Source organism: Mauremys mutica, chromosome 25, assembly GCF_020497125.1.
Source record: "Mauremys mutica isolate MM-2020 ecotype Southern chromosome 25, ASM2049712v1, whole genome shotgun sequence".
NCBI classification, from domain to species: domain Eukaryota; kingdom Metazoa; phylum Chordata; order Testudines; family Geoemydidae; genus Mauremys; species Mauremys mutica.
The window spans coordinates 16583631-16611256 of NC_059096.1; the positions used below are offsets into that span (position 1 = coordinate 16583631).

At 49.4% G+C, this 27626-nt stretch overlaps 1 long non-coding RNA gene across 1 annotated transcript; it reads right to left on the reverse strand.

The window, feature by feature from the left end:
• Positions 1 to 5565: 5565 nt before the first annotated feature.
• Positions 5566 to 27626, reverse strand: LOC123356235. The gene is made up of 4 exons (XR_006575301.1): positions 27590 to 27626; positions 15527 to 15668; positions 11314 to 11399; positions 5566 to 5611 (listed from the first exon to the last, which is right to left on the reverse strand). It is a non-coding gene; the product is annotated as an uncharacterized LOC123356235 (long non-coding RNA).

The window sequence follows — 27626 nt, forward strand, 5'->3', positions numbered from 1 at the left end:
AGCCTCCTCAATTTCATCTCCTTCTCTCTCTGTCTCCTTGTCTAAGTCTTTTTGCCCTCAATGACAGCAAACTGATGGCTGACAGATATTTGTCTAACCAGTTTTTAAAAACCTTCAGTGACTGGGATTCCATAACCTCTCTTGATGACCTATTCCAGTACTTATCGATCCTCAGGGCTGGAAAGCTTTTCCTAATATCCAACCTAAGCATCCTTTACTGTAGATCAAGGTCCTTCTTCTCCTACCCCAGTGCACATGGAGGAAAAAGTGATCATCATCCTCTGTATAGCAGCCATTAATTCAGCTGAAGACTTATCAGGTCCTCCCCCGCAACCCCAGTCATCTTTTCTCAAGACTAAACATGACCAATTCTTTCAACCTTTCCTCACAGGTCACATTTTAAAATAGTGAGCTAGCTTTGTGGATGTCGAATCTCAATGGATATGAGCAGGGTATGATTGCATTTGTCAAGGGAGAGAAAAGAATGGTGCAATAATTGTGACAGGAGACAACGAGAGCCTGGATAAGAGTTTTACTGGTGTGGATGGATAAGAAAGCCTGTACCTTAGGGACGTGATTGCAGAAAGAAAATGCAAGATGTAGAAATAGGCTGCATGGGAGGACCTAGAAAGAGGCCTGAGTTGCAGCATATGTGCAGCGCACAGACGTGAGTGACAGAAGGGATAGTGGTGGTATCTGCAGTGATACAGAAAGGAGATGGGGGGTGGCTTGGGGGAATATTAAGAGCTGTGTTCTGGCCATTTTAGCTTTTGAACTTGAGCTGATGGCCAGACATCTATGAGGAAATGTCAGAGAAACAGGCTGATATTTCAGTTTGGGGAGAAAGACAGGTCTGGAGCAGACAGTTAGATCTGTGAGTTGCCAGGATAGGTAGCTGAATTTGTGTAGTGGATGAGATTACCAGAGATAAAGTACAGAGGAAGAAGAGAAGCAGACCAAGGACAGAGCTTGTGTAAGGCCTGTGGAAAGCTGGAGTGGGGATGAGGAGGATTGTCCCAGGACACACTGAAGGAGAGATCACAGAAGTAGGAGGAGAAGCAGGAGAGGATAAGGGAAGATCAGATTTCAAGTGGTGTCATAGAATCATAGAATCTCAGGGTTGGAAGGGACCTCAGGAGGTCATCTAGTCCCACCCCCTGCTCAAATCAGGACCAATTCCCATCTAAATCATCCCAGCCAGGGCTTTGTCAAGCCTGACCTTAAAAACCTCTAAGGAAGGAGATTCCACCACCTCCCTAGGTAACCCATTCCAGTGCTTCACCACTCTCTGAGGCCTGGTCTACACTAGGGGGGGGGTCGAACTAAGGTACGCGACTTCACCTACGCGAATAGCGTAGCTGAAGTCGAACTACCTTAGTTCGAACTTCTTACCTGTCCAGACGCCGCGGGATCGAAGTCCGCGGCTCCCCCGTCGACTCCGCCACCACCGTTCGCGGTGGTGGAGTTCCGGAGTCGATGGGAGCGCGTTCGGAGTTCGAACTATCGCGATGCGATAGTTCGAACTCAGAAGTTGAACGCTACCTGTCGACCCAGCCGGTAAGTATAGACGTACCCTGAGTGAAAAAGTTTTTCCTAATATCCAACCTAGCCCCCACCCCCACTGCAACTTGAAACCATTACTCCTTGTTCTGTCATCTTCTACCACTGAGAACAGTCTAGATCCATCCTCTTTGGAACCCCCTTTCAGGTAGTTGAAAGCAGCTATCAAATCCCCCCTCATTCTTCTCTTCTGCAGACTAAACAATCCCAGTTCCCTCAGCCTCTCCTCAGAAGTCATGTGCTCCAGCCCCCTAATCATTTTTGTTGCCCTCCGCTGGACTCTCTCCAATTTATCCACATCCTTCTTGTAGTGTGAGGCCCAAAACTGGACACAATACTCCAGATAAGGCCTTACCAATGTTGAATAGAGGGGAATGATCACATCCCTCGATCTGCTGGCAATGCCCCTACTTATACAGCCCAAAATGCTATTAGCCTCTTGGCAACAAGGGCACACTGTTGACTCATATCCAGCTTCTCATCCACTGTAACCCCTAGGTCTTTTTCTGAAGAACTGCTTCCTAGCCATTCGGTCCCTAGTCTGTAACAGTGAATGGGATTCTTCCGTCCTAAGTGAAGGACTCTGCACTTGTCCTTGTTGAACCTCATCAGGTTTCTTTTGGCCCAGTCCTCTAATTTGTCTCAGTCCCTCTGTATCCTAGCCCTACCCTCCAGCATTTCTACCACTCCTCCCAGTTTAGCATCATCTGCAAACTTGCTGAGAGTGCAATCCATGCCATCCTCCAGATCATTAATGAAGATATTGAACAAAACCGGCCCCAGGACCAACCCTTGGAGCACTCCACTTGAAACCGGCTGCCAACTAGACATGGAGCCATTGATCACTACCCGCTGAGCCCGACGATCTAGCCAGCTTTCTTATAGTCCATTCATCCAGCCCATACTTCAACTTGCTGGCAAGAATACTGTGGGAGATCGTATCAAAAGGTTTGCTAAAGTCAAGGAATAACACATCCACTGCTTTCCCCTCATCCACAGAGCCGGTTATCTCCTCATAGAAGGCAATTAGGTTAGTCAGGCATGACTTGCCCTTGGTGAATCCATGCTGACTGTTCCTGCTCACTTTCCTCTCCTCCAAGTGCTTCAGAATTAATTCCTTGAGGATTTTTCCAGGGACTGAGGTGAGGCTGACTGGCCTGTAGTTCCCTGGATCCTCCTCCTTCCCTTTTTAAAAGATGGGCACTACAGTAGCCTTTTCCCAGTCATCCAGGACCTCCCCCATTCGCTATGAGTTTTCAAAGATAACGGCCAATGGCTCTGCAATCACATCCGCCAACCCCTCTAGCACCCTTGGATGCAGCGCATCCGGCCCCATGGACTTGTGCTTGTCGTTTTTCTAAATAGTCCTGAACCACTTCTTTCTCCACAGAGGGCTGGTCACCTTCTCCCCATACTGTGCTGCCCAGTGCAACAGTCTGGGAGCTGACCTTGTTTGTAAAGACAGAGGCAAAAAAATCATTGAGTGCATTAGCTTTTTCCACATCTTCTGTCACTAGGGGTACGTCTACACTACGGGACTATTCCGAATTTGCATAAACCGGTTTTGTAAAACAGATTTTATAAAATCGAGTGCGCGCGGCCACACTAAACACATTAAATCGGTGGTGTGCGTCCATGGTCCGAGGCTAGCGTCGATTTCTGGAGCGTTGCACTGTAGGTAGCTATCCCGTAGCTATCCCATAGTTCCCGCAGCCTCCCCCGCCCCTTGGCATTTCCGGGTTGAGATCCCAGTGCCTGATGGGGCAAAAATCATTGTCGCGGGTGGTTCTGGGTACAGCCTCACCCCTCCCTGAGCAGCAGACAACCGTTTCGCGCCTTTTTTGCTTGGTGAACTGTGCAGACGCCATAGCACAGCAAGCATGGACCCTGCTCAGCTCCATACCGCAATCGTGAATGTTTTAAACACCTCGCGCACTCTCGTGCAGTCTATGGTGAACCAGGACCTTCAATCCGAGGCGAGGAGGAGGCGGATACGGCAGCGCGGCGATGACAGTGATGAGGACGTAGACACAGAATTCTCTCAAACCGCGGGCCCCTGCGCTTTGGAGATCCTGATGGTAATGGGGCAGATTCTATCCATTGAACGCCGATTTTGGGCCCGGGAAACAAGCACTGACTGGTGGGACCGCATTGTGTTGCAGGTGTGGGACGATTCCCAGTGACTGCGAAACTTTCGCATGCGTAAGGGCACTTTCATGGAACTTTGTGACTTGCTTGCCCCTGCCCTGAAACGCCATAATACCAAGATGAGAGCAGCCCTCACAGTAGAGAAGCGAGTGGCGATAGCCCTGTGGAAGCTTGCAACGCCAGACATCTACCGGTCAGTCGGGAATCAATTTGGAGTTGGAAAATCTACTGTGGGGGCTGCTGTGATGCAAGTAGCCAAAGCAATCACTAAGCTGCTGCTACGAAAGGTTGTGACTCTGGGAAACGTGCAGGCCATAGTGGATGGCTTTGCTGCACTGGGATTCCCTAACTGTGGGGGGGCGATAGATGGAACCCATATCCCTATCTTGGCACCGCAGCGCCAGAGCACCCAGTACGTAAACCGGAAGGGGTACTTTTCAATGGTGCTGCAAGCACTGGTAGATCACAAGGGACGTTTCACAAACATCCACGTGGGATGGCCAGGGAGGGTTCATGACGCTCGCGTCTTCAGAAGCACTACTCTGTTTAAACGGCTGCAACAAGGGAATTACTTCCCTGACCAGAAAATAACAGTTGGGGAGGTTGAAATGCCTGTCGTTATCCTGGGGGACCCAGCCTACCCCTTGATGCCATGGCTCATGAAGCCATACACAGGCAGCCTGGACAGTGGTCAGGAGCTGTTCAATTACAGGCTGAGCAAGTGCAGAATGGTGGTGGAATGTGCATTTGGCCGTTTAAAGGCGCGCTGGCGGACATTACTGACTCGCTCAGACCTCAGCCAAACCAATGTCCCCTATGTTATTACTGCTTGCTGTATTCTCCACAATCTCTGTGAGAGTAAGGGGGAGACCTTTATGGCGGGGTGGGAGGCTGAGGCAAATCACCTGGCCGCTGATTACGCGCAGCCAGACACCAGGGAGATTAGAAGAGCACACCAGGAAGCGGTGCGCATCAGAGAAGCTTTGAAAACGAGCTTCATCAATGGCCAGGGTACAGTGTGACTGCTGTGTTTGTTGATGAACACTCAACCCCCTTGATTGACTCAGTCCCTGTAAGCAACTCCCCCTCCCCCTTCGAGTACAGCTTACTTATGCAAATAAAGTCACTCATTTAAAAAGCATGAATTCTTTATTGATTCATTATAAAAAGAGGGAGAGAAGTAAGGGTGTGGTTTGGGAGGAGGTTTGGGAGGAGGTTTAAGGTCAGGCTTGACAAAGCCCTGGCTGGGATGATTTAGTTGGGTTTGGTCCTGCTTTGAGCAGGGGGTTGGACTAGATGACCTCCTGAGGTCCCTTCCAACCCTGAGATTCTATGATTCTATGATAGGAGGGATGGAGAAGGCCATTAAAAAAAATTCACAGTAACGACATCCTTCTGGTTGGGCTGTCCACGGGGGTGGAGTGGGCGGGTGCACGGAGCCTCCCCCCACGCGTTCTTACACGTCTGGGTGAGGAGGATGTGGAACATGGTGAGGGTTGAGGGTGGTTATACATGGGCTGCAGCGGCACTCTGTGATCCTGCTGCCGTTCCTGAAGCTCCACAAGACGCCGGAGCATGTCAGTTTGATCACGTAGCAGCCCCAGACTTGCATCCCGCCACCGCTGATCTTCCTGCCGCCACCCCTGATTTTCCTGCCGGTCTTCCTGCCGCCACCTCTCATCTCGTTTGTCCCTCCTGTCCTCACGTTCATCCCTCCTGTCCTCACGTTCACTGGCCTCTTTCCTGTAATTTGATACCACGTCCTTCCACTCATTCAGATGAGCTCTTTCATTGCGTGTAACTTCCATAATATCCGAGAACATCTCATCTCGCGTCTTCTTTTTCCTCCGCCTTATCTGTGCTAGCCTTTGGGATGGAGGAGGGATGGTTGAAAAATTTGCAGCTGCATGAGGGAGATAAATATTTAGAAAGATACATTTTACAGAACAATGGTTATACTCTTTCACAGTGAACAGCACTATTCACCTAGCACATGTGATTTCCCTACAAGGTCGCATTTTTCATCTTAATAGTCAGTGCTTGCAGCTCTGGAGTTACAGATCTCACAGACACAGGTCCAGGCATCAGAATTCAGCTTGCATGCGGCCATGGTAAGCCACTGTCTTTCGGGTTCTGTAGTGATTTACCCCTCCCCCCCAACGCATGGCTAATACCATGCTAGCTCCCTGCTAATCAACAACCTTTCCCCCCCCCCCACCCACTGCGTGTCTGGTAGCTTGGGGAAGATCGCCGGTGACCAAACACAGAAAAGATCATCGGCATTTCACTCCTCCCCTCCCCCCGCTTCGCTACGTGCAGGAAAGTTTTTTTTTTTAAGCTGCTGCAGTCCACGAACCCAGTAGAAAAATGGCCACCCCCCTTACTTAAATTCCTGATTTTTAACCAGGTTATCCTGAACGATATCACTTTGCTGAGGATAACAGAACAAGATAAAGAGCGGATGCTTCTTGAATGCCAGCAGTCACCGGGACCATACGCTGCTATGCTTTGCCACGCAATGATACCTGATTACTTGCTACATGCATGGCGTGGTAAAGTGTCCTACCATGGTGGGCGGAACAAGGCTGCCTTGCCCAGAAACCTTCTGCAAAGGCTTCTGGAGTACCTACAGGAGCGCTTCATCAAGATGTCCCTGGAGGATTTCCTCTCAATCCCCGGACATGTTAACAAACTTTTCTAAGTAACTATACTGTCTGCGAATGCATCCCAAGTCCTCAGGGCAAATCAATCATTAAAAAAGGCTTGCTTAAAAAACAATGTTTGCTATTTGCAAAGATACACTCACCAGCGCTCCCTTCCATGGCGTCATTGTCTGGGATAGTGGCTTGTGAGGGCTGGGAGGACGGTAATTCCGTCAGGGTGATAAAAAGCTCCTGGCTGCTGGGGCTCATGGAGTGCTGTGTGCTCTCTGCTAGGTCTTCCTCCTCTTCTTCATCTTCATCTTCCCCGTCTGCATAATCCTCAGCCATGGCAGAGATTACAACCCCCACCTCGGAATCCACGATCAGGGGTGGGGTACTTGTGGCGCAGCCCCCTAAAATTGCATGCAGCTCAGCATAGAAGCGGCATGTTTTTCGACCTGCCCCGGACCTTCCGTTTGCTTCTTTGGTTTTCTGGTAGGCTTGTCTGAGCTCCTTAACTTTCACTCTGCACTGCACTGAGTCCCTGCTGTGGCCTTTATCCGTCATAGCCTTAGAAATTCTTTCAAATACTTTTTCATTTCGTCTTTTGGAACGCAGTTCTGTTAGCACTGAATCCTCTCCCCAGATAGCGATCAGATCCAGTACCTCCCGTGCAGTCCATGCTGGGGCTCTTTTACGATTCTCAGGAAACTGCATTGTTAACTGTGCTGATGAGCTGTGCGTGGTCACCTGTGCTGATGAGATCTCCACGCTGGGGAAGCAGGAAATGAATTTCAAAACTTCGCGGGGCTTTTCCTGTCTACCTGGCCAGTGCATCCGAGTTCAGAATGCTGTCCAGACCGGTCACTGGTGCACTGTGGGATACCGCCCGGAGGCCAATACCGTCGATCAGCGGCCACACTAACCCTAATCCGATATGGTAATACCGATACTAGCGTTACTCCTCTCGTTAGGGAGGAGTACAGAAACTGGTTTAAAGAGCCATTAAAATCGATATAAGGTGCCTCCTAGTGTGGACGGTTGTGGCGTTAAATCGGTTTTACGCTCCTAAAACCGATTTAAACGCCTAGTGTAGACCAGGCTTAGGTTGCCTCCCTCATTCAGTAAGGGGCCCACACTTTCCTTGACTTTCTTCTTGTTGCTAACATTCCTGAAGAAACCCTTCTTGTTACTCTTAACATCTCTTGCTAGCTGCAACTCCAAGTGTGATTTGGCCTTCCTGATTTCACTCCTGCATGCCTGAGCAATATTTTTATACTCCTCCCTGGTCATTTGTCCAATCTTCCACTTCTAGTAAGCTTCTTTTTTGCGTTTAAGATCAGCAAGGATTTCACTGTTAAGCCAAGCTGGTCGCCTGCCATATTTACTATTCTTCCTACACATCGGGATGGTTTTTTCCTGCAACCTCAATAAAGATTTTTTTAAAATACAGCCAGCTCTCCTGGACTCCTTTCCCCCTCATGTTAGCTCCCTGAGAAGGTCAAAGTCTGCTTTTCTGAAATCCAGGATCCGTATTCTGCTGCGCTCCTTTTTTCCTTGTGTCAGGATCCTGAAATTCGACCATCTCATGGTCACTGCCTCTCAAGTTCCCATCCACTTTTGCTTCCCCTACTAACTCTTCTCTGTTTGTGAGCAGCAGGTCAAGAAGAGCTCTGCCCCTAGTTGGTTCCTCCAGCACTTGCACCAGGAAATTGTCCCCTACACTTTCCAAAAACTTCCTGGATTATCTGTGTACCGCTGTATTGGTCTCCCAGCAGATATCCGGGTGATTAAAGTCTCCCATGAGAACCAGGGCCTGTGATCTAGTAACCTCTGCTAGTTGCCGGAAGAAAGCCTCGTCCACCTCATTCCCCTGGTCTGGTGGTCTATAGCAGACTCCCACCATGACATCACCCTTGTTGCTCACACTTCTAAACTTAATCCAAAAACTCTCAGGTTTTTCTGCAGCTGATAGGTCAAGGAGGAGGAGGACGGAGTACTGGCTCTGAGCTTTGCCTAAAGACAGGTCATTAGAGGCTTTGGCAAAAGCAGCCTCAGTGAAGCCTTCCTACCTCCACTAGACCCTCCTACTTCCTAGATCAACCACTCTCTAACCTCATCACTCTCCCTGTCCCTCTAACTGCAGTGTTCCCCACTCACAGCTAACCTACATCACCTACCTAAGATCCTCCCTCAACAACAGCACCACTGCTGGGCCCTCCACCCCCTTTTCCCAACTCACACCATTACCAGCTCACGAGAGCTCCTCTCCATGATACCCTCCATCCTACTCCTTAAATTGTACCCAAACATCCCTGATTCTCTCTAAGTTAGTCCTCCACATCCTACTTCCCTTCATTCCCTCTGCTCTCAGCCCTCCCACCTATGTGTCACCCCATAAACACCAGCTCCCCCATCATCTTTCTCCCCTCCTCATCTTCTCCCTTGTCTCAAGGACTCCTCTCACACTGTCTCCTGTCCACAGATGGGTGCACCTGATTGCCATATTCTCCATGCATTTAGAAAGTTATCATAGCAGACCACCAGCTGCACTAGATTTAAGGTTCAGCATTACTCTCTGTTTAAAGGCCAACTATTCTAATTTCTCTAAAATGTACATGCTTATTCACATTGTCCTGAAATACACTATTCATCATGTGGGTGCAGGACAGGGTTAGTGGCCCAAAGATGGGGTTAATTGCTCCAGAGGTTCCTGAGCTACAGCCCTCCGAAAACAAACTTTTGATCAAAATCACCTTGCTCTGATAACATTCTCTTGCACACAATTGCGGCTCAAACTGTGGTTCTGATTATCCCCTGACGGCTAGTCACTTGGCATCTATCTAAGCTGGTGTACGGAGCACACTGCCTGTTTGGGGAAGCAGTACCAAGTAAGTTAATAACTTTAGGGCTTAGAACTTCAGATCAGCAAAAGCCAAACTGATAAGAACATAAGAATGGCCAGAACATAAGAATCGGGTCAGAACAATAGTGCATCTAGTGCAGTATCCTGTCTTCTGGTAGTAGCCAATGCCAGATGCTTCAGAGAGAAGGAACAGAACGAGCTATTCGAGTGATCCACCTCCTGTCATCCACTCACAGCAGGTGGCAGTTAAAGGCTTAGGGACACCTAGAGCATGGGATTGCATCTCTGACCATCTTGGCTTGTGTGGTGGAGTGGCAGCCCCACCCCGATGTGAGAGGGGGCTAGGTAGGACAGAGAGGCTGCGCAGGCTGGCAGCCAATCAGGAAAGGGCATACTGAAAGCCAATCAGGGCCGAGATTGGAGACAGCCAATCAGGGCTCAGCACGGCCCTATATAAAGGCTGCCCAGAAGCGCAGCAGGCAGTCTGTCCTAGACCTTCATGGGGGAGGGTCTATCTCCAGAGGAGGAGACCAGCACCTCGGACAGAGCAGTGCTGGGTAGGCTCAGGGGGAGCATAGTAGGGCTCTAGCCCAATATCTGCCAGACTGCAGGCCCTGATAGAAAGGGCCTAGAGGGTGTGTGGGCCCAGAGGGGAAGTGGTTCAGGGACAGATGGACAAAAGGAGAGAAGGAGGGCAGGGAGGCTGCCACTAAAAGGTCCCTGGGTTGGGACCCAGAGTAGTGGGCGGGCCTGCCCCCCCTTTCCCCCTTGTACTGCACCTGGCAATGCAGTAGGGTGGCTGAAACAAACTTCAACTGGCCCTTGAGACAAAGGGCTAGACTATGGAGGTTGTGGTTGGCCACTGAGGCCAGTGCAAGGACTGTTGCTAACACCCGCTCCCCCCCGGAGGCCAGTGGTCCTGAAGAGGATGCCGTGAGCTGGTGAGCGATGTGGGCTCAGACACCAACCAAGGGTGAGACAATGTGCGGGACACCACCAGGAGAGGGCGCTCCACTGGACTGAGCTAGTTCCTGGAGACAACCAGCAGAAGGCGCCAGGTGGTGAGTCCCAACCTTGTTACATAGAATCAGAGACTATTAGGGTTGGAAGGGACCTCAGGAGGTCATCTAGTCCAATCCCCTGCTCAAAGCAGGACCAATCCCCAGATTTTTACCCTAGTTCCCTAAATGGCCCCCTCAAGGATTGAACTCACAACCCTGGGTTTAGCAGGCCAATGCTCAAACCAGTGAGCTATCCCTCTCACACAGCTAGTAACAGTTGATGGTCCTATCCTCCATGAATTTATCTAATTTTTTTAACCCAATTATAATTACAGCCTTCACAACATCCTCTGGCAATGAGTTCCACAGGATGACCGTGCATTCTGTGAAGAAATACTTCCTTTTCCTTTTTATAAATCTGCTGGCTATTAATTTCATCACGTGACCCCCAGGTTCTTGGGTTATGTGAAGGGGTAAATAACACTTCCTTATCCACTTTCTCCACACCATAGTTCCACCCACACTCCATCACGAGAGCAGCCCAGAAGCATCAGGGTGAGGGGAGAAAAAAATACCCCCACTCCTCCCAGCAGAGTGAGGGGGCAGAAGTCTTCACATTCATCACTCAACTACTAGCCAGAGGCTGATACAGGAGATGGAGGCCCCAAGCAGGATCCAGGGACAACTACTGATGCGAATTGCAACACCCTCCTCATTGCCAGCAGCCGGATAGGAGGGGATGGGGTGTCTTTATATCTCACAGCAGCCTCTGGCCAGGTGGTTCAGGCTCCAGTACTGAACTGTGGTAAGTTTTCCTAGCCCAGTCGGGGGGGGGGGGGGGGGGGGTCTTTCCTGCTTGACTAATTAGGGAATTCCCACCCACAAACCATAGGGGTCTGTTGCTGGGATCTAGGCATCACAGTAAACAAATCTCAGCAGGTTTATCACACTCTGTCCCCCTCCCTTTCTCCACCCTGTGGCTTTCCTGCCCCCTCCCACCTCTAGCCCAGCCCCCTCAGAAGTGCACACCTCCTCTATATTTACTGCCCTTCTCCCTCCAAAGAGAACCCACCAGCAACTCCCTGATAATCCCTACCTCAAATGGCTTCACTGCAGCCATTTTCCTTCTCTGGTCCCTGGAAGGATGAAAGGGTCTGGCAGAAAACATGGATGAGCTGCAGCCTGTTATGGCAAAAAGGGCAATTGGGAACATGTCAGAACAGGAAATAATTTCACAGCACAATTCCCCCAGACTCTTTCCCTGCACACAGATGATCTAGACTGTCATGCCAATAGAAAAATTCAAAACACAGTAATGGGGTTGGGGGGTCGGGGGAAGAGGGTTATCTACCCAGACATCTGTTAGAAAAGGAATTCAACCAAACAAACACAAAGTGTCCAATAAGTTCTTGGAATGTACAGGGGACACCTGTTTTCTTTGAGAGGATGGAAACAGTAACTGAAACAGAAAGGAATGAATTAGGAAACTGAAGGTGGAGAGCAATATGGGCAAAAGTGATGAAAAATTATCGATGTTGCAGTTCTGAGAATGAAGGCATGAGAGCAGCAGAATAAGGACAATGGACATCCAAAAGGCAGACTTCAACCAAGTTGGAGAACTGGTAGGTGAGGTCCCATGGGAATAAAATCTCAGAGAGAGAAGAGAGTTCAGGAGAGCTGGCTGGCAGTTCCTCAGAGACAATATTAAAGGAGCAGCAGCAGCAAAGGATCACAATGTGAAGGAAAGACAGAAAGAGTAAGTGGCCAATATGGTTCTACCATAAGCTCTTTCATGACCAGAAAATAAAAAGGAATCCTATAATAAGTGGAATCATGGACAAATTTCTATGGATGAGTACAAAAGAATTGCACAAGCATGTGGGGACAAAAATCAGAAAGATTAACTCACAAAATGAGTTACACCTTGGAAGTGACACAAAAAAGGCAATAAGATAAGGGTTCTATAAATATATTAGGAGCAAGAAACAGGGGAAGGAAAGTGTAGGTCTCTACTTACCAGAGAAGAAGAGCCAATAATAGATGACAGCAAAAAGACAAAGGTGTTTAATGCCTTTTTACATTCACTAAAAAAATGTAATTGTGATCGGATACTTAATTATTCTTAACAAAGAGAGGGAAGGAACAGAAACCAAAATGGGGAAATAAGAGGTTGAAAAAATATTTACATAAATTAAATTTATTCAAGTCAGCAGGGCCTAATGCAATTCATCCTGGGCTACTCAAGGAATTAGCTGAAGCAATCTTGGAACAGGTAACAATTATCTTTGACAACTCCGGGAGGATGGTGAGGTCCCACAAGACTGGAAAAGGGCAAACATAAAACAATGAAGACCTGGAGAATAAAGACCACTCAAGCCTAATTTAGATACATTTGTCTTTCTGGGTATTAAACAATCAATGTATAAGCACCTAGAGGATAGTAAAGTGATAAGTTATAGCCTGCATAGATTATCGAATACAAATCAGGCCAAACCAATCTAATTTCCTGCTTTAGCAGGCCTTATAGATCTGGGGACACGGTAGAGATATCTTGATTGTAGTAAGGCTCTTGATAGAAGACCCCATGACAGCCTCATCAGCAAACTAGGGAAATGTGGTGTTCTTGAAAGTCTGTACTCAAAGAGAACAGGAGTACTTGTGGCACCTTAAAGACTAACAAATTTATTTTAGCATGAGCTTTCGTGAGCTACAGCTCACTTCTTCGGATGCATAGAATGGAACACACAGACAGGAGATATTTATACATACAGAGAACATGAAAAGGTGGAAGTATGCATAACAACAGGAAAAGTCTAATCAATTGAGATGAGCTATCATCAGCAGGAGGAAAAAACACTTTTTGAAGTGATAATTAAGATGGCCCATAGAAGGTGTGAGGAGAACTTAACATAGGGAAATAGATTGAATTAGTGTAATGACCCAACCATTCCCAGTCTCTGTTTAGGCCAGAGTTAATTGTATCTAATTTGCATATTAATTCGAGTTCAGCAGTTTATCTTTGGAGTCTGTTTTTGAAGGTTTTTTGTTGCAAAATTGCCACCTTCAAGTCTGTCACTGAGTGGTTAGAGAGGTTGAAGAGATTTGTGTCCATTTATTCTTTTGCGTAGAGACTGTCAATCTGTTTTTTCACTTCAGCAGGTGGGTATTATAGTTTTAAGCCTTAAGAAGAGTACCCAGAAGCCACCTACTACAGGACAGGCCTAAAAAAGAAAATAACAGAATGCCACTAGCCATCACCTACAGCCCCCAACTAAAACCTCTCCAGCGCATCATCAAAGATCTACAACCTATCCTTAAAGATGATCCCTCACTCTCACAGATCTTGGGAGACAGGCCAGTCCTCGCTTACAGACAGCCTCCCAACCTGAAGCAAATACTCACCAGCAACCGCACACCATACAACATAAACACTAACCCAGGAACCTATCCTTGCAACAAAGCCCGATGCCAGCTCTGTCCACATATCCATTCAAGTGACACCATCATAGGACCTAATCACATCAGACACGCCATCAGGGGCTCGTACACCTGCACATCTACCAAGGTGATATATGCCATCATGTGCCAGCAATGCCCCTCTGCCATGTACACAGTCTCTATGCAAAAGAATAAATGGACACAAATCTGACATCAGGAATCATAACATTCAAAAACCAGTGGGAGAACACTTCAACTTCTCTAACCACTCAGTGACAGACTTGAAGGTGGTAATTTTGCAACAAAAAAACTTCAAAAACAGACTCCAAAGAGAAACTGCTGAACTCGAATTAATATGCAAATTAGATACAATTAACTCTGGCCTAAACAGAGACTGGGAATGGTTGGGTCATTACACTAATTGAATCTATTTCCCTATGTTAAGCTCTCCTCACACCTTCTATGGGCCATCTTAATTATCACTTCAAAAAGTTTTTTCCTCCTGCTGATGATAGCTCATCTCAATTGATTAGACTTTTCCTGTTGTTATGCATACTTCCACCTTTTCATGTTCTCTGTATGTATAAATATCTCTTGTCTGTGTGTTCCATTCTATGCATCCGAAGAAGTGAGCTGTAGCTCACGAAAGCTCATGCTAAAATAAATTTGTTAGTCTTTAAGGTGCCTGTTCTTTTTGCAGATACAGACTAACATGGCTGCTACTCTGAAACCTGTACTCAAAGAGTAATTATTGATGGCTCGCTGACAAACTGGGAGGATGTAGCTAATGCAGTCCCACAGGAGCCAATCCTCCATCTGGTACTACTCAATACTTTCATTAATGACTTGGATAATGGAGTGGAGAGTGTGCTTATTAAATTTGCAGATGACACCAAGCTGGGAAGATTTGCACACACTTTGGAGAACTGGATTAGAATTCAAAATGACTTTTATAAATTAGAGAATTGAGCTGAATGAACAAGATGAAATTTAATAAAGAAAAGTGCAAAGGATCTAGGGGTTATAGTGGATCACAAATTGAATGAGTCAGCAATGTGACTCAGTTGTGACGAACGCTAGTTCAGTACTGGAATAGGTGACCAAGGGAGGTTGTGGAATCATCATCATTGGATGTTTTTAAGGACAGGTTGGACAAACACCTCAGTGTTGGGGTCCGGACTAGATGACCTCTCATGGTTCATTCCAGCCCTACAGTTCTGATTCTATTCTGAGGAAATGTTTGGTCATTTTATTACACCACTGACCCAGCCCACCCCACTAGTACTAAACAACCTAGATATTTTGAAACCCTCCCAGTAACGAAGTCTGGGAACCAAATACGAGACAAGAGCAGAACAAAAAGAGTGACTTCCAGAATTTCCCCTGACATTGTCCCCAGGGCAGCACACTCCCACAGCCGGGGGCACAGGGAACATCAGGAATTGGCTTTTCCTCTCCCTGCACCTCACATTGTTCACTGGGAAGTGAATCTGCCCAGGGATGCTGCAGTAAGTGTGTGGAGGCAGGTTAGCGATCTGGGACTCTCTCTTCCCAACTATTTCTCCCACTGCCACTATCACTCTCTCTCCTTTTTCTTCTTGTGTTCCCATCTCCTGTCCCTCCCCTTCTGGCAGCCAGCCAGCCATTCCTGGGTGTTTACTGTCCTATGGCTGGATCAGCTCCTGTAATTGCTAAGGGGAGGAGAGATGTAAGGTGAGGAGGGGCTATTTGTGCAGAGTCACTTTCAAGCCCATCCCCAGCACGTTCCCTGAGGTCTCTGTCAATCACCTGGAGTCTCTGGCTCAGATGTTGGTGTGGGCAGAGCCTAGAGCTGACCCAGGGAGCTAATTACAGCTGGAGAAAGTCCTCACCTTGCCTGGGCACAGAGGAATCTTCACTACAAGGCACTCCCAAGCCTAAATCCTACCGGGGGAGCAGCAGCTGCTCAGTCTGGGCTCCCAGATCACAATGCAGGTAGCAGCGTCTGACCCAGGAAGCTCAACCCCCAATATCCTGAGGAGAGAGAGACTGCGTCAGACAGAGACTGAGGGCTTCCCCCGCAATTAGCAACAACTGAAACCCCCCTCCCCACAGGGACATATACTGATTTTATTTGCCCCCATGTTAATCTGGAGTCACTTCATATTCTTCCTTGAAGTGTTTCTTGATTAACACTTGTCTCAGTGAGACCAGAAACATGCTCAGGAGGGAGGAGTCCAGAGTCCTTTCCTCCTCCCTCACTCCCTCTCTCGCTTCTTCTGAGAAGTATTCACAGGAACAGTTTTCCCTCCAAAACCTAACGTTCCTCCAGTTTTGAAAACGGGGAGAAAAGCAACGCCTGTCATGATTTCATATCAGCAATTGATACATGGATAGAAAGTTATCAGCAGCTCCTGCCAGCCATTCACACAGTTGGGAGGAGCCCTGGGTGATGCTTCTTTAACAGGAGAATGGATGGCATGGAGGAGCCAAATTTAATAAATTTCCATGCCCAGTGACTGGCAGATAATGGTCAGTAGGGACCCACTCCAGTAGGGACAACTACCTCTCAGCACTGGGCGAAGGAACCCCTCATGGAGACCATTCGACATGTGGGTTTGGGATACTGCTGGTGAACATGGTGAGGAGAAAGTGAGGAACTAATACAGTAGCAGTACAGTAGCATGGAGATTCTCAGCCACTCTGGGTACAGACTGGGCAGCAAGGAGCCATGCAGACTGAGCCCTCATCCTGTGTCCCCTGAAGAAAAGAAAAGGGTCCTGCCAACTGTCCTGTGAGCAGCTGGGAGACACTGTTCTCCCTAAACAGGGGTTGGGAAAGAAATGAGTCTCATATGAGAGGGGAAGTTGACCATTTAACTCCCTGAAACTGCCAGGCTGGAGAATGACTAAGACGACAAATTCCCTCCAAAAACTAAACATGGGAACATCTCCAAACACAAGATGCTTTTTAACAGACATCTGATAATTACATGGAAAAAGACAAAATCTGACAGCTGATATCCATGTTAAGTCATTCAAGAGAAAAGGGTGGAAATCTGGAAAATTTTTGATCAATGTTCACAAACTAAAAAGGAAAGTAGAAAAATGGGAGGGATTTTATATCGATAGTCAATAAAGAGGTAAAATGAGCGTGAACTTCATATTGTTATTTGACAAATTGAGAGAAAATGGGAAACATCTGGAAAACTTTTCTAAATATATTCAAAAATTTGAGAAAAGGTCAAAATCTGAGGATATTTTATATTAATATTTTATTATTAGTGACACATGGAAAAAATCTCAGGGAATATTAAATTAGAAATAGATAACTAGAGAGAAAGGAGGGCAAACTTTTAGGATATCCTCTTGAAGAAGAGATCTATGTGTAGCTCAGAGATTTGTTTCTCTCACCAACTGAAGTGGGTCCAATAAAAGGTATTACCTCACCCACCTTGTTCTAAATGCAAAGCAATGCACATTGGAGAGAAAAACTGCAGCTACTTATACAGTTGGGAGTAAATTAACTATCAAATATAGCCCATCGATACAGCAATAGCATTTATTTTAAGCAGCAGTAATGCAAGGAACCTACAGGCCTGTATCTTGTATGACCGGGATCGGCAACCTTTTGACACGCAGCCCGTCAGGGAAAGCCGCTGGCAGGCCGGGATGGTTTATTTACCTGCAGCGTCCGCAGGTTCGGTCAATCGCAGCTTCCGCTAGCTGTGTTTCCCCGTTCCAGGCCAATGGGGATTGCGGGACGGCGAACTGGGCCAGCAGGAGTTGCGATTGGCCGAATCTGCAGATGCTGCAGGTAAACAAACCGTCCCAGCCCGCTAATGGCTTTCCCTGATGGACTGAATGCCAAAGATTGCCAATCCCTGCTGTATGATATTGGTTTGAGCAGTTAACATAAGGCTTGAGGTCTATGAACTCTGGCACAGATAAATGGCCTAGCAGTCACCCCTACGGTTTGGAGAACTGGAAACAGGGTGTCTAAAGGGGAATCTCGTCCATAAAGACACCAGCCAACCAGAGGAACATGAGCTAACACTGGCTTTTTGATAGAACATCCGCAGATGTCTGACCACAGGTGTGCCATGGCAACAAATTGACACAGATGACACCAAGCTGAGATCATTAATACACTAACCTATAGGAGAAGGACACCCCAACATTAGTAGGGAGAGGAAATACAAATAAGGAAAAGAGGAGAAACCCCTACTGAACATGCCTTACACCTAGCGGCATGAACATAACATATTATTAGCTATATAACTCAAGAAAAGGATCTGCATGTTACTGTAGACAGATCAATGAAAAGCTCCACTCAGTGCACAGCTGCCTGCAAAAAAGCTAACATGTTAAGATTCAAAAGGAATGGGATGGAGAATAACACCAAACATTTGTATATAAATGAAGAGGGCAGCCTCTAATATTCTGGGACCATCATGGCTACTACAGCACTGCACAAAGGATATTTTATATCAGTCTTTGAGAACTGGGGAAGAAATATTTGATGATGAGAGAAAACCACCTGGATCTGAAGAGATTTTATATTAAGCGAGTGAGAACAGTTGGACAATTTATTGAACTTCCATATACAATCCCATCAAACAGACAGTAATAATTTCCCACTCACACCATTCATATCATCAGCAGGGAGCCCTTTGGGGAGATGTTTTAAGAGGATATATGAGGGGAATATGGAGCAGGAAACTCCCTGGCAGTTGGGAGGAGGCAGCAGCAGGGGCGGGCAAGTGACTGGCAGCTGGGCAGAGCTGTGTTGAGCAGCTGGGGGTAGCAGTAGCCAGGACTGTGGGTATGGCTACACTTGCAACTTCAAAGCGCTGCCGTGGGAGCGCTCCCATGGCAGCGCTTTGAAGTGCGAATGTGGTCACGGCGCCAGCACTGGGAGAGAGCTCTCCCAGCGCTGCAGGTACTCCACCTCCCCGAGGGGATTAGTTTACAGCGCTGGGAGCGTGGCTCCCAGCGCTGGGGCACTGTTTACACTGGCGCTTTACAGCATTGTAACTTGCTGCGCTCAGGGGGGTGTTTTTTCACACCCCTGAGCGAGAAAGATGCAGCACCGTAAAGCGCCAGTGTAGTCAAGGCCTGTGTAAGCTTCAGATGGACAGTCTCCAGTGGGGATTTTTTCCTCCTGTCCTCTTCCTTGCCTTGTTGCTGATGTGACAGATTTATGTTACCAATCTGCCCGGGATGTCAAGTGATTAGGCTGAGGCCGCAGGATTTTTAGGGGAGGAGATGGAGGAGCACACCAAGTGACTAAATTTTAAAAGGTTTATTAATAAAATAATAAAATAACAGCGGAGAGTGCTGGGGAGCCCCCGTTACTTAAAGGAAGGAAAAAAGCAAAGTGTTAGTGCCCCAAGCCCTAACCCACTTTTATACTTACACCCACACTACTCGAGTTTGCGATAATCATAGAGGAATATCACTGCTTTCTAGCACAGGTAAGATCCTTGCACGAGTGTTGCTGAATCGCCTGATTGACCACCTGGAACAGGGTCTACTACCCGAGACACAGTGCGGCTTCCGCAAAGAGCGTGGCACTGTGGACATGATCTTCGCAGTCCGACAGCTCCAAGAGAAGTGTCAAGAGCAGAATCGCGAATTGTACACCATCTTCGTGGATCTTACCAAGGCAGTCGCAAAGGTCTGTGGCGCATCATGTCGAAGTTTGGGTGCCCTGACAGATTTATCCTGATGGTACGTCAGTTCCACGACGGCATGACGGCTCGTGTTCTGGACGACGGAGAAGCTTCAGAGGCCTTTCCCGTCACAAACGGCGTCAAGCAAGGGTGTGTGTTGGCACCGACCCTGTTCAGCATAATGTTTTCAGCCATGCTGTCAGATGCCTTTCAGAACAGTTCCTTGGGAATCAGCCTGAGATACAGGACTGATGGGAAACTGTTCAACCTGCAGAGACTCCAGGCTGTCACCAAAATAAAGGAAACTGTGCTACGAGACCTCCTTTTTGCTGACGACTGTGCCCTGAATGCTGGATCAGAGCAGGAAATGCAAGCTAGCATGGATAAATTCACAGCAGCATGTGACAACTTCGGCCTTCTCATTAACATAAAGAAAACCGAAGTGATGCACCAGCCAGCTCCGAAAGCCCAACACCAAGAGTCCACCATCACAGTGAAGGGACAAAAGCTGCAAGCAGTGGACCAATTTACATACCTTGGCAGCACCCTTTCTCGCGCAGTGACAATTGACATCGAGGTCAATTGCAGAATCGCCAAGGCAAGTTCTGCATTTGGCAGACTGCTGACCAACGTGTGGGACCGCCGTGGAATAAGCCTTGCTACAAAGCTTAAAGTCTACCGAGCAGTAGTGCTAACTACCCTGATGTATGCCAGTGAGACTTGGACTGTATACAGGAGGCACGCTAGGCAACTGAACCACTTCCATATGACTTGCCTCCGCAGACTTCTGAGGATCCGGTGGCAGGATAAGGTGCCAGATACAGAAGTCCTCTCCAGAGCAGGCCTGCCGTCAGTTTATTCTCTGCTCATGAAAGCCCAGGCACGCTGGGCAGGCCATGTTGTAAGGATGCCAGACTACCGCATCCCCAAACAGCTCTTTTATGGTGAGCTGTCTCAAGGAAAGCGATCGCACGGGGGACAAAAGAAGCGATACAAAGACACGCTGAAAGCCTCTCTTAAGTCCCTGGATATCGACATCACCTCCTGGGAAACCCTGGCACAAGATTGATCGACATGGCGTACACTGATCCACCAAGGGCTGCCAGACATCTGAAGCAAGAAGGATAACCATAGCACAAGAGAAGCGAGCACTCCATAAAGCCAGAGCTGCAAATGCTGTAACAGTGGTGCCCACGCATGCCTGCCCGACATGTGGCAGAACATTCCGTGCCCGTATTGGCCTTGCCAGCCACCTGCGGACACACTGTGGACAGCTTACAACCTGCTAGATGTCAAGGTCTTCTTCGAAAACGATGGACGAACATCATCACTCGAGCCTAGGTGTAACGTAAGAAGAAGGGAAAGGGTGGATGGGAGTTTTTGTCCTGTGCATGGGTTGTTTAGGGTTTGCTGTTGATTTTTTATTTGCTTTGGCTTTTGGGTGTTTTGTTTAGGGACCTTTGCTTTTGGTGTTTTCTGTACCAGTTTAAACCAGCTTTTTGTAGCTTTTTAAAAACACACCTACTTTAGGGACACGAAACCTTGTTTTTTCCCCCCATTGGCCTTTGCTGTTGTGCTTGTTTTTGCACTTTTTGCAGTTTTGCTTAGTTTTCTTTATGGCTGGCTGGGGTTGGGTAAGATGTGAATGCAGTTGCAGTTGTCATGACCTTGACCGGGGCCAGCGTTTTATTTTTAGACTGAGCTAGCTGAAGTGTGGAGTTAACCCCTTTTCTGCCTTTTTCCCCTCCCTCCTCCCCCTTTGGCCTCTTGCAGCCTGAAAAGGAATCTTCCACTCCACACTCTCACCTTTAACCAACAGCATTAGCAACATACAATGTTAATTTGCCTCTCACGGGGACCTGAGGGAGGGGGCCATTGGGTTGTAACACTAGCAGAGAATGGCCATCCCATCCCACCCCAGAGGCAGCTGTAAGAACATAAGAACGGCCGTACCGGGTCAGACCAAAGGTCCATCTAGCCCAGTATCTGTCTACCGACAGTGGCCAATGCCAGGTGCACCCATAAAGCCCCTTTTCATCTGAGGAATGATTCAGGACAATTTCCCAAAGAAAGAAAGAAAATTTGCTGCAGGTCAAACATCCCAAATCTGAGATTGTTAAATTAACATTGGAGAATTAGAGAAAAAATGGGGCCAAATTGAAAAGGAGACTAGAGAAAGTGTTAATAATTGCTCCATCAGCACCAACCCTTCATGGAGCAGTTGCTGGTTTTACACCTGAAGGGAGACTTCCTTTCTCTGACTCCTGCCCACGGGGCCATGGTAGGAAATGGTGACCCAGTGAAGCTGAGTTGAGGCTGATGCAAGATAAGCAAAGCCAAACCAGCTTCCCAGAGTACTGGGTTGGAAGCCGGTGTGGCAGGTGGGCCTGGGTTCCCCTACATCAGTGGTTCTCAACCAGGGGTACATGTACACCTGGGGATACACAGCAATCTTCCAGGAGGTACATCAACTCATCTAGATATTTCCCTAGTTTTACAACAGGCTACATAAAAAGCACAAGTGAAGTCAGTACCAACTAAATTTCCATACAATGACTTGTACATACTGCTCTATGCACCATACGCTGAAAGCATGGGTGATGGGTCCGTGGTGCCTGGGCACCGGGAATATTCCTGGCCCGGGGGCCCGGCTCCAGCAATGTCTGAGACCAGGTCTCTCCCTCAGCCCGGCCTTCCACCCCCAGGTGCCCCCCCCCCCCCCCATGCATCCCCTGAGTGATTTAAAATGCCCAACTCACTTACTGGCAGTGCAGCGGAGCTTAGCGGCTTCCTGCCTGCTCACTCCACGTGGCTGCCAATCCCTCCCTGCAGCCCCTGGGCAGGGTGGGTCTGGGTCTACATGCGCTGCTCCTGCCCCAAGCACCTCTGCAGCCAATAGGAAGCTGCAGGGGCAGTGCCTAGGGATAGCAGCATGTGGAGGCCCCCCGGGCCCGCCCTGCCTAGGAGCCCCAGGTAAGCACTGCACCCCCCCTCCACCTCCTCCCAGAGCCTGCACCCCGCACCCTTTTCCCACACCCCCCCTCCCGCCTCCAAACTCCCTCTCAGAGCCTGCACCCCCTTCCCCAAATTCATAGGTGCCAACTTCTGCTGGCACTGTTGGGTGCTCAAATGGCCACTGCCCTGGCCCTGCCCCAACTCCACCCCTGCCCTGCCCCCTCCCGCCCCCATTCCAACCCCTTCCCCAAAGTCCCCCCAGCTCTGCCTCTTCCCTCCCTCCTGCCCTGAGGGCACCTCATTCCCGCTCCCCACCCCCACCCGGGCTTGTTACACCACAAAACAGACGTTTTGCAGTAGCAAGCGCTGGGAGGAGAAGCAGGGTGGGGCGGGGTGCAGAGCTCGGGGAGGAAGCGGAGGCAGGGTAGAGTGGGGAGCCTGGCTCTGCACCCACAAATTTTTCCCTGTGGATGCTCCAGCCCCAGAGAACCCACGGAGTCGCCGCCTATGCCCAGAGCCTGCAGCCCAGAACTCCTCCACATACCAAAACTCCCTCCCAGAGTCTTTGGCAGGTGGGGGGTAGAGTTTGGTGGGGGGCGCTCTGGGCATCCTGGGCATCCTGGGCACCACCAAAATTTCTACAAACCTGCCACCTCTGCAAATGATCAGGAGAGAATCCAAATGGGTTTTACAGGAAGATACATTTCTCGTTAAATCTCTTGCAATTTCTCATTTTTAGTATTTTTCACAAACCTATCTCTTCCAAGTGAGCAGGAGTGCATATTAATGGCCTTTTCATAGAATCATAGAATTCAAGATCAGAAGGGACAATTATGATCATCTAGTCTGACCTCCTGCAAGATGCAGGCCACATAAGCCGATCCACCCACTCCTGAACTAATTCTCTCCCTTGACTCTGCTGTTGAATGCTCCAAATCATGATTTAAAGACTTCAAGTAGCAGATAATCCACCAGCAAGCCACCCCTGCCCCATGCTTCGGAGGAAGGCCAAAAACCTCCAGGGCCACTGCCAATCTACCCTGGAGGAAAATTCCTTCCCGACCCCAAATATGGCAATCAGCTGAACCCCGAGCATGTGGGCAAGACTCTCCAGCCAGACCCTCTGGAAAAGGCTAACAATATCCCAACATTGACCCTTTGTACTAATTACCAGTGTGGCACGTTATTGACCTATTGACTAAACCCGTTATCCTATCATACAATCCCCTCCAGAAACTTATCCAGCTTAATCTTAAAGTCATGGAGGTCCTTCGCCCCCACTGTTTCCCTCGGTCGGCTGTTCCAGAATTGCACTCCTCTGATGGTTAGAAACCTTCATCTAATTTCAAGCCTAAATTTCCTGACTGACAATTTATATCCGTTTGTCCTCATGTCCACATTAGCACTGAGCTGAAATAATTCCTCTCCTTCCCTGGTATTTATCCCTCTGATATATTTAAAGAGTGCAATCATATCTCCTCTTATCCTTCTTTTGGTTAAGGAAAACAAACCGAGCTCCTCAAGTCTCCTTTCATACGACAGGCTTTCCATTCCTCGGATCATTCTAGTGGCCCTTCTTTGTACCCGTTCCAGTTTGAATTCATCCTTCTTAAACATGGGAGACCAAAACTGCACACAATACTCCAAATGAGGTCTCACCAACGCCTTATATAACGGGACTAGCACCTCCTTATCTCTACTAGAAATACCTCGCCTAATGCATCCCAAGACCGCATTAGCTTTTTTAACGGCCACATCACATTGCCGACTCATAGTCATCCTGCAATCAACCAGGACTCCTAGGTCCTTCTCCTCTTCCGTTACTTCCAACTGGTGCGTCCCCAGCTTATAACTAAAATTCTTGTTAGTCATCCCTAAATGCATAACCTTACACTTCTCATTATTGAATTTCATCCTGTTACTAATACTCCAGTTTACAAGGTCATCCAAATCTCCCTGGAGGATATCCTGATCCTTTTCTGAATTGGCAATACCTCCCAACTTGGTGTCATCCGCAAACTTTATCAGCCCACTCCTACTTTTGGTTCCGAGGTCAGCGATAAATAGATTAAATAAAATCGGACCCAAAACCGAACCTTGAGGAACTCCACTGGTAACCCCCCTCCAACCCGACAGATCACCCTTCAATACGACCCTCTGCAGTCTCCCCTTTAACCAGCTCCTTATCCACCTCTGGATTTTCATTTCGATCCCCATCTTTTCCAATTTAACCAGTAATTCCTCATGCGGTACCGTATCAAACGCCTTACTGAAATCAAGATATATTAGATCCACCGCATTTCCCTTGTCTAAAAAATCTGTTACTTTATCAAAGAAGGAGATCAGGTTGGTTTGGCACGATCTACCTTTCGTAAAACCATGCTGTAATTTGTCCCAGTTGCCATCGACCTCAAGGTCCGTAACCACTCTCTCCTTTAAAATTTTTTCCATGACTTTGCATACTACAGATGTTAAACTAACAGGCCTGTAGTTACCTGGGTCACTTTTTTTCCCCTTCTTGAATATAGGAACTATATTAGCTAATCTCCAGTCAAACGGTACAACCCCCAGATTTATTAAAAATCATCGCTAACGGGCTTGCAATTTCACTCGTCAATTCCCTTAATATTCTAGGATGACGATTATCCGGGCCCCCTGATTTACTTCCGTTATGCTGTTCAAGTTTGGCTTCTACCTCAGATACCGTAATGTCTACCCCCATATCTTCATTCCCGTCAGTCCCTCTACCACTATTCCTTAGCCCTTCATTAGCCTCATTAAAGACCGAGGCAAAATATTCGTTTAGATATTGTGCCATGCCAAGATTATCCCTAATCTCCACTCCGTTTAAAGTTTTAAATGGTCCCACTTCTTCCTTCTTGGTTTTCTTCCTATTTATATGGCTAAAAAACCTTTTTGAGGAAGAGTCCAGGAGAAGTTTATCCCTAGAACTCATCCATAGGGAATTTCTCATTTTTAGTATTTTTCACTAACCGATCTCTTCCAAACCAACAGGAGATAATCCTTATGACTTTTATAGGAAGCTTCAAGGAGAAGTTTTTCACCAGCATGGATTGGTAATGAATTTCTGATTTTAAGTATTTTTCACCAATCAGTACCAATTGAACAGGAGAGCATCTGAAAGGCTTTCATAGGAAGATTCCATGAGAAATTTATCTTTAACACCGATCAGCAATGAATTTCTCATTTTTACCAATGTTTACCACCCACTCACTACCAAATGACCAGAAATGCATCCTTACGGCTTTTACAGATGAATTTATAAGAAGTTTTTCACTCATCAATAATGCATTTCCCATTATTAGTTATTTTCACAAACTGATCTCTTCCAAACCAACAGGGGAGAATCCTTACAGCTTTTTATAGGAAGCTTCCAGGAGAAGTACTTCACTAGCATCGAGCAGCAGAATAATTCTCAACCACAGTGGTGAGCTTGAGCCGGTTGGCACTGGTTCGCACGAACCGGTTGTTACATTTAGCAGCCCTTTTAGAACTGGTTGTTCCAGGACAACCGGTTCTATAAAGGCTTCATTTAACAAAAGCTCTGGCCCAAGCTCACTTCCCCCTCCTCTCCTGCTCCGCCCCCTTCTCCTCCCCCTCCCCTGCTTCCCAGGAATCAGATGTTGGCGGGAAGCCTGAACAAGCAGCAGGCAGGCAGGTAAGCTGGGGCGCGGGGGGAAGGGGAGGTGCAGCTGGCTCAGCAGCTCCCTCAAGCACAGCTCCTGCTCCCGGAGTGCGGCTCCCTCCAGCCTGGCACCCCCCAGCCGAGCGCCCCCAGCCCGGTCCCGGCCCCCGCCGAGCGCCCCCAGCTTCGGCTCCACAGCTCCAGCCCGGCCCCCACGGAGCCGGTGCTGGTTCCGGCCCCCGCGGTTGCGGCTCCAGCCCAGCTTGGGCCCCGTGGCGCCGGCGCTGGTCCTGGCGCTGTGGCTCCGGCCGGTCCCAGGCACTGGTGCTGGGCCCGGCCCCGCGGTTGCGGCTCCGGCGCTAGTCCTGGCGCTGCGGCTCCGGCTGGTCCCAGGCGCTGGTGCTGGGCCCGGCCCCGCGGTTGCGGCTCCGGCTGGTCCCAGGCGCAGGCTCTGGCCCGGCCAGCCCCGGGTGCTGGTGCTGGGCCCGGCCCCCGCGGCTGCGGCTCCAGCCCGGCCAGCCCCGGGTGCTGGTGCTGGGCCCGGCCCCCGCGGCTGCGGCTCCAGCCCGGCCCCCGCGGCTGCGGCTCCAGCTGGTGCTGGGCCCGGCCCCGCGGTTGCAGCGTGGGCCCCGCGGCGCCGGTGCTGGGCCCGGCCCCGCGGTTGCAGCGTGGGCCCCGCGGCGCCGGTGCTGGGCCCGGCCCCGCGGTTGCGGCTCTGGCCCAACTCGGGCCCCGCAGCGCAGCTACGGCCCAACCCGGCTCGGGCCCCATGGCGCCGGTGCTGGTACCGGCGGAGCAGCTCCAGGCAGTGCTGTAAGAGAGCAGGGAGGGGGTGTTGGAAAAGGGCAGGGGAGTTTGGGAGGTTGTGGGGGGGGTGGATGGGGTGGGGCGGTCAGAGGGCAGGGAACAGGGGGATTGAATGGGGGCAAGGGTCCTGGGAAGGCAGTCAGGAAGGAGCAGGGGTTGGATGAGGTGGCGGGGGCAGTCAGGGACAGGGAGAAGGGGTGGTTGGATGGGGCAGGGGTCTCGGGGGGCAATCAGGAATGAGAGGAGAGGTTGGATGGGACAGCAGGGGGTAGTCAGGGGTCTGGGAAGGCGGGTGGATGGGGCAGGGGGATGTCGAAGAACGCAAGGGGTTGGATTGGGTAGGAGGCCCGGGGGAGGGGGGCGGCCACAACCCCCTCGTGGGGTGAGGAGGAGGGAACCTGTTAATATTTTGGCAGCTCATCACTGCTCAACCCTGACTGAAAGGTACGTGCAGCGCTTCCGTTCCCCTTAGTTTACGTTATAAAAAGGCGACACTCACTGGCCAGGCTCAGTCCCAGGGCGCTGCGACGCGCTGGGATTTCGGGGGACGCAAGTGACCCACTACCCGACACCAGCCCCTGGACTCACCCCTTAGGCAGGAGCCCCTGCGCGCCCTCCCCCCGCTTACCAGCAGCGCGCGGGGTCTCCCGGCTCCCTCTGAAGCCCCTGGCACTAGCGGCGGGACCCGGTCGGGGCTGAGGCTTCCCCCGCCCGCGGTCTCCGGCTCCCCAGCAGCCCGGCCGAGGGGCGGGGCCCCCAGGGCCCAGACTCCACCCCCGGGCCACGAGCGTTCGCGTTAGCAGGGGGCTCCGGGCGGGGCCGCGGCTCCCGGGTGGCGGCGGGGGTCAGGCTGACTCCGGGGCCCTCCCTTACCTGGGCTGGGAGTCCTGACTCTCCCGGGAGCGGAAGT